Source organism: Bombus pascuorum, chromosome 15 (assembly GCF_905332965.1).
Source record: "Bombus pascuorum chromosome 15, iyBomPasc1.1, whole genome shotgun sequence".
NCBI classification, from domain to species: domain Eukaryota; kingdom Metazoa; phylum Arthropoda; class Insecta; order Hymenoptera; family Apidae; genus Bombus; species Bombus pascuorum.
The window spans coordinates 4,789,903-4,797,685 of record NC_083502.1 but is presented as its reverse complement, the minus strand read 5'-3'; the positions used below and the strand labels follow the sequence as shown (position 1 = coordinate 4,797,685).

The window sequence follows — 7,783 nt, the reverse complement described above, 5'->3', positions numbered from 1 at the left end:
GATGACCAGTTGATCAATTGATGGCGTTCGAGACAGTTCGATTTATCGCCGGCTTATAACGCGGTACGACCGTTAATTAATGAGACGAAATGTTTTGACGATATAAAGTGACATTTCTGCTGTGAATCTTGTGGTGATGTGCAGTGAATAATAAAAAAGAAACTACGAGCACTTGGGAAAATGATGCTGGCAACGTGAAGAAACGTTTCGTTGGAAGGTTATCTGTTGAAACTAACATCGGCGTACCTCGTTAGGGTAAGCCATAAAAATGATCATTGTCTTATTTACATAAAAGTAATATTACATGCGAGTAATTATTGAAAAATTTAGAATTTTTTTGAATAAAAATGCTATATAATAATTGATGCAATGACACGTTGATCTCTGTTAACATTTATAGTGGAATTTTTCATAAACGTTCTTTATACCAGCGATTCTTAACCTTTACTTATTACGGACAATGTCTTTTTTTTATCGTAAACAGCAAGATCTAATTCAAAATTTGTCTCAGATATGTACATATATTTAAAACACTTATCAAGTGCTGAAACTTGGAGAGAAGATATTTGCTACATATAAATAAATACACATGCTGCTGTCAAATACTTTTTATTCGAATAATAAAATAATAATTTGCGTGTGTAAAGATTTCTTAGGCCACACATAGGAACCATTTATGCGATTTAAGAAGCTATTAGGATTTATGTGGAATTTATTTCTTTGGGAAATGAGGGTTACAAAGCATGACAGAGGATGACGATAAAGAATGAAATAAATAGGAGTGGATAATGAAAAATGAAGGATTTAATAACGGATGCGGTAAATGACGCAATAAAATCTTCTCGTCTGAGACTTGTTTGATTGAAAATCGAGCATGAAGATTCATGAGAACGGAGTCGAGTGTACTTGAACTTAGAAAATAGAACTAACCATATATGAATATCGAAATGATAGCTAAAGTTAATTCGAAGATTCGTTTTTTCATACGGCTAAGATATTATCCGAGTACATCGATAATTCAAAAGCAGGTCATGAAGTGGATTTTCATTATTGCCTTAGCGCGGAACGTGTGCGGAAGGAACGTCTGAAAGGAGATGCAGTTTATCGTTGCCGCAGCCGGAGAATGTGGCACGTTGCATGCGGTGCAAGGTAATAGGAATGTCAGCTCTATATTACAACGTATGTCCAACGGAGCATTGTGTTTGGACGGAGAATGCGTATCGTTCGAGCCACGCTTTCTAAGTATTTTCAAACTTCCATTTCCACGTGTGTTTCTCCTTATGTATCATGTAATCGGTTGCGAAACGCTCGCGAGTTTCTTCGTAAAAGTTCATGAAATCCTCGTAACACAATGGAATATTCGATGCAATTAATTTTCAATTTATCGAGGAATTTCTTTTCTATTTCTTTTCTGTGAATTTATAATCTATACGTACATACGTGTACATAAATTTTGCGTTTGGTAAAATATTGCATTTATTTGAAGGATTACTGATGTATTAACGAACAACGCTTTCTGTTGTTCTATCGTAGTTTGATGAATTTCCATGTTGATGAGGAGGTAGATAGGATGCTAATACATTTCACGTGACGAGGAATGTACAGTGAATCGGGAAAGAATTTGAATATTTGTAGAAAATTATGTATATGAATTATTTTGATGCTTTATTATTATTATACCGAAGCATTTGAAAAATTGTGTTGTACAATTAATAAGTATGTAATTATTGTATTTTAGTTATGTAAGCTTTAGATTAACTCTGGCTCATAAGCATATTATTGTTTTTTCACAATATTTTATTTGCTTATATATTGCTACATAAATTAAGAATTTGAAAGTAAATTCAGATAGCTTTCAAATTTTACCAATATACTCGTGATAGTGGAATTTCATTATAATGCTAATGGAATTTCAAAAAGTTTTGTATAATAAGCATAATATATTAATAATTTAAATACTTTCGTAAGTCAATGTAGATTTTCAGCTGGGATGGATTTAATAGCGACTAACAATGTATGTTACGTTTTTCTTATTTAGTCTCAAAGCGAAGGCGAGACCGGTTCGTGGCTCTTGGTCGCCGAATGTGTTGTACAGCCTCGAAAATAGTAGTAAATTTTCCTAACGGGACTCGTCCGTCGTCCTAATTAACACCGAGACAATACTCTATGAGAAAAGTGTTTTGGTATGATGCTCGAATCATGATCAAATTTTCTATTCTTCTATAAAGTAAATGGTATTTTAAGTTCTTCGATCATGACTTTAAACAGCAATAATAATCTTGGTAATAAAGCATATGAAATTCTAGAAGTGAGTTGTGCAAATTGTAAACTATTTAATTATTCTATTTGGTTTAAAAATTAGAACTTATAAATTGGAAGTCATAAACATTTATCTTTTACGGTTTTACAATGTTAAGTCATTTAATTATTCTATTTGACTAAAAATTTGAAAACTCCAAAAGGGAAGATTATAACTTCCAATGTACAACTTCCAATTTGTAAATACACTAATGTTATTATTTAATAAATTAGTAGGCGATAGGAATCTATTGTATCTCAAAATTGACTATTTTTGAATTATGTCACTCTTCTAGGAAACCAAGGACATGAGACGATTCATAACTTCCTCGTATACTATGTTTGCACGCAGTACATACGTATAAAAAGATCCTGTAAGGAATACGTCTGGCGATTATGGCAGAATGTACGCTTGATCTGTCAACGCAGTTATTCAATGTTTTTCCGCGGATATTTGCATAATTGCTCGATCTTGATGATTATCATAGTATGCCAGCGCATCCGCGTCTCACTTTCATGCTAATGAAACGCAATTCGCTTTCGTGACTAGCTCGCGGTGTTTATCTGTTTATTCATCGACTATGAGGATGCGCTCCGCGACGTAGAAATATTAGCGTGACTCCTATGGCGAGCCTCGAGGCAGAGGTTCCCGCGACTGTTATCTCTGCCATGGGCGAATTTCCTAATGCCACTGAGACTATCACGCGGAAATGTCTTTCACAAACCCTTTGTACGGATGTGTTACCGATGTTAGTCCTGCACTGCTGACTTTTACTCTGATGGAGACCCACGAGTATCTGAAAAATTCATCACCTAAAATTGAGGACAATTCGTGGTTCTGATATGTTTGGATTTCTCGAGTTTTCTTGAGTTTGATACTTTACAAGAAAAAGTTGGGATGTTCTTCCTACGTTAGGATGGCTATTTTTAAAAAGGAAAGTTAGTTTAGGATTTCTTGGTAAAGAAGGTTGAAGATTAAAAATTGCGTTGTTATTAATTGTACATTAGAAATCCAAGGTTTTTATTAGTAATTCCAGTGTCTGGAAAATTCACTTGATGGAAACATAAATGATTTATGGTTTTGCTTGGTTTGTTCTTCTTGAGCTTCTTTTAACTTTTATATCTTCTCAATAGGGAAATTAAGGATTGAGAGTCAAACTATTGACAATCTGAACATTTGGAAATACGTAAATGCCTGGAAACTTTATCGGATGAAACTATAGTATGAAGAAAACTATGCTCTGGTTGGTACACTACCATCTAACTCAAAGAAGGAGGCCAGACCTTCCGAAGCGATCAGGATCCATTATACAAGAAAATATTTTTAAGCATCAGCAGTGAATCTTGTGGCTTTTTTTGGTAAATCTACGTTCACGTTTCTCCCCCAGCTGGGGCACTTTTTATTTCAGAAACGTCACGTTGCATGGCAACAAGATGTACCAGTCTCTGGACCGGCTGGTACATCCTAGCGGTCAGTGCAACATAACTGCACTTACTGCTGGCAGAGCCGGCTCCTCGGGCTATACGGGCATTACCGTATATCTCTGATGTGCACCATATATCAGAGTCTCTCAAATCGAAGTTTTTTTTTCGCTGAGTCTCGTGGAACGACGGTTGGCAGTACTGGCTATCTGTAAATCGTCAGGCAATCATGCAAGAATTAGTAATAAGAGCCTTACGGAGGATTATAAGAACTCACGGAGGAGTTAATGAATGTTGGAGTTGTTGGATATCGTCCATAATAACTTTCGATCTGAAAGGAACTTTGATATAACGTTACCAAGTAGGAAGTTTTTCGAATTAGTCACGAAGGCAGGAAGTTAACGGTAACAAGGATATTTCGCTTTTAATTTTCGATAATTAATTAAATGATACAATGGTTAATCTTAAATCAGCCTGGTAAATCAGCCATGACGTTTTGACCTATATTTAATGCTGGTAGTCTCGAGAGGTTATTAGATAGGTTGGTTTAATTAGTTACAATCGGGTTTTTGAGATTATATTAGTAGCCATTGTAGTCATAGTCGTTGGAAATTAAGGTAGAATTTAATTACTCGAAAGGAAGATGTACAGAACATTTTTTAAAAGTTCTTTGTCTTTGAATAAGCATATATAATATCGAGAATAAAGTATATGTTATAATATTAGTAGATAAAACATATGTCTATTCGATTCTTTCTCTAATATTTTATGGATTCTGATATCTCTTTCTAACCTCAAATAAAAAGAAAAATCACTTAACCGGAATATTAAGAATAAAATACATATGCATTATGATATTTAGAAGATAGAACATGATTTTTATTATGAATTGAAAGTAACGATTACTTAATTAATTGCATAATTGAAATTACAAAATTCCATAATATAAATATAACCTCTCTCAACTAAATGTTGAGAAGCCAAGGCTTCTTTACAGGAATAATTATAGTTACTAAATCAAAGTCACTAGAATGCATTCTAATCGTCATAATCTATAAACTATCAATTTGTTTACATGCCAGACAAAATAAAATATGACAGCTGTCCGAGGGAATCGGTTAGTTAACATTCAGAAATTTGTTTATCTCAGAATAGTACCAACGATAAGAAAGATAGAAAATAAAGGCAGAAGATTTAGAAGAAATATTAATACACTTGTATCGGGAAATGGATCGAAATAGATACCACTGGATGCTATGTCACTATAACGTATCCGAACATTCCTAACCTATAAACTATCGATTAACTATCCGAGACAAAATAAAATATGGCAGCTGCCAAAGAGTATTGGTTGTTCAACACTCGGCAATTTTCTTATCACAGACTTGCCAACAATAAGAAAAAGAGAAACGACAAACATGGAAAACAGAGAAAGAAGAACTAAAAGCGATACTAATACACCTGTGCCATGGATTGAATCGAAAGGAAGGGAAGTGCATTCCGCGTGAATTCTACTGCCAAGTCTATCCGTTAGACGTCGAATGAATAATTCATGGGGAAGAGCCTGGCTTGAATCATCGACGCTATAGCCAATGAATCTAGCTTGTCTGAGAATCGTTCTATGATAATTGGTCGTTAGCGGCGATCGTGCTCCTCTCAGCTCGGCTTGATATTAATCAGGACGGCCAGTTGATAATGGAGTTAGATCGTAAAGAGGTTCCCGAGAAAAATCGCGTGTATACGTGATAATTTCAATTTCGTGCTCAGATATGCGAGCCAAAAGAATGAAACGAAGAATTAATTTCTTGACGTGATGGCGTCCTCGATGATTTAATCATCCTTATTATGCATCGAGTTAGTTGGTTTTTGCTCGCAGGAAAAAACTATGTATCGCGTGTAATATACCTTTATTATGTTCTATTTATCATTGTAATTTGCTATGACAGTAATTCCTGCGTTTCTTCTCTAGTTCATTGGCTTTTTCTGTTAATTTTTCATATTGGTCCCGTGTGTTATACGTCGGTGGACATAGACACAGGAGATGAAAATGTAATTTGATCAGTATCTCTCTACAAAGAGACCAAAAAACGACCAGTACCTTCCTCGTCTATAGTTTTTAATGTATTGTTTGGAATCGCTGCAGAAACATGTATGAAAAGAATAGCCTTAGATATGTGAAATTGGGGGACCCCCGAGTAGTTGACAATAGTGGCGCTAGTATCGCGTCAGTAACTTCTGCTTTCGTTAGACTCTTCTGCATAAGTTAATCTATAACTAAAAACATGAAATTTGGATTATATTACAAATATCTGTAATACATTCAGTTAATATATTTATAAAACCTAGCTAGACGACATTATATTATTTAGAGATCATAGATACTTAGGAAGGAATGTTCAGTGAATATTTATTATACACACACAAAATATGAAACAGAATACGTTATATCACAATATAGTGTACATATAGTGACAACAAAAATAATAATAACAATTGAAAATATTTCATGCAGCTATCAACCTAATCTCAAAGCGGAGAATTTGCATATAAATATGTATTTATTCAGTGTTTCAGGAATTCTGGAAGAAAGAGAAAGTAAGCCTGGTAGTGCTATGCTGAATAGCCAAGATCACTAAGCTAAAGGCAAAAATAAGAAAATAGAGAAACATGTAAATGTGTAATTATAACTGAGCAGTATGAGCGAGTAGAATTTAGAGAAAGAGGCGTGTATGAAGCGCGTAATTAATTTTTATTGACGCTGTGTTACACAATTCTGGGAGCAACACCTTCTCCCATCGTGGATTCCAGGTGAAAAAGTGGTCAGAACTCGAAAGCGGCGATTACATGAGCGCGTTGGTAAAGCGCTTTTGTTATTCCTGTCTCGTTGTTTCTATTTGAAAATTCGAATCGGCTGGTGATTCTCGGCTGGGTTGATTTTCGATTCGAGAATCGCAACAGTGACGCCGATTTGGCGCCACGTACGACACCATCAGGTGTTCTATGGGGAATTCGAAAGGAGTCTCCCGCCGATTCTCCGCATCCAATGCAGATACAACACATTCAAAAGCGTTCTTACTCGCTGACCGTTCGAACGCTAGTTACTTATATCTTCAACGTTACGAACAAGCCCAGAAAATTCTAGAAAATAATACAGGAATTTCTAGATGTCAAAGAGAACGGTCTTGGTGTTTTCGTTTCACTTTGGAATTTTTGCAACAGGATTTTTAATGTCTGGCGATTGTTTTAATTTGGAAAAGGATGATCAAGGGTTTCATAGATCTTCCGAGTTTGATCTTTTTTTACCAAGTGAAATTTTTTGGTCTTAAGCTTTTTTCAAGTCAGAAGATATTTTCTTCAAGAAATAATAAACTCGTTAATTGTAAAACATTTTTCCAATTTGTTTAAATTGACAGGAGGACAACAAAGTGTTCTATGAATGCAGAGGCCCTAGTAATAGGAAAGAAATATTCACCTGTTAAGCAGACTTTTAGATCCTGAAAAGTAACTAAAAATGTACAAACATTGGTAGAACAAGTGGAAAGCAAGCAGACACTCTGATAATATACTACCGTACAAGAATTCTAATAATAAGAAAATAGGGAAATAATTAGAACTTTAGTACTGAGTGTAAAGAAGAAAGGAAAAAAGAAACAGGAAAGATATGAAGATACTTATGGAACAAATACGTTACTATACAAAGATTGTAACATTAATTAAAAAAAATATTCACTTGTGAAAATATTCAAACGTTTGATACTAGACACACAGAAGGAAACAATGAAAATAAAAAAATGCAGGTAGAACAAGTAGAAGTCGGGCAGTACGCAATTAAAAAACGGCATCTAACGAAACTTATGCGGGATCGTGACCGGGAGCCGGAGCCCCCGTAATTTTCGTGGGGGTCATTATCACCGGGCGCACTTGCGCCCGAGGAAAGATTCTGAACGCAGCCTTCAGTACAGTTATAACTTCGCCACGAGTCTGACGTCTCTCTCTCGTTGCCTCTGACAATCGGCTCGCAGTCGCGGTTCCGCTCGGTTCCAAGTCGCATCCGGCCTTGCCT

At 35.3% G+C, this 7,783-nt stretch overlaps 1 protein-coding gene across 3 annotated transcripts in view; it reads left to right on the top strand.

Moving 5' to 3' along the window:
• The window catches only part of LOC132914717 (protein cordon-bleu), a 95,975-nt gene continuing 88,192 nt past the window's right edge, over positions 1-7,783 (top strand). For 2 of the 3 annotated variants that reach the window (XM_060974054.1, XM_060974053.1), the window contains exon 1: positions 1-255. The gene's annotated coding sequence lies outside the window, so the exon portion shown is untranslated. The remainder of the gene's footprint in view (positions 256-7,783) is intronic. The other variant, XM_060974058.1, reaches the window with a different exon arrangement.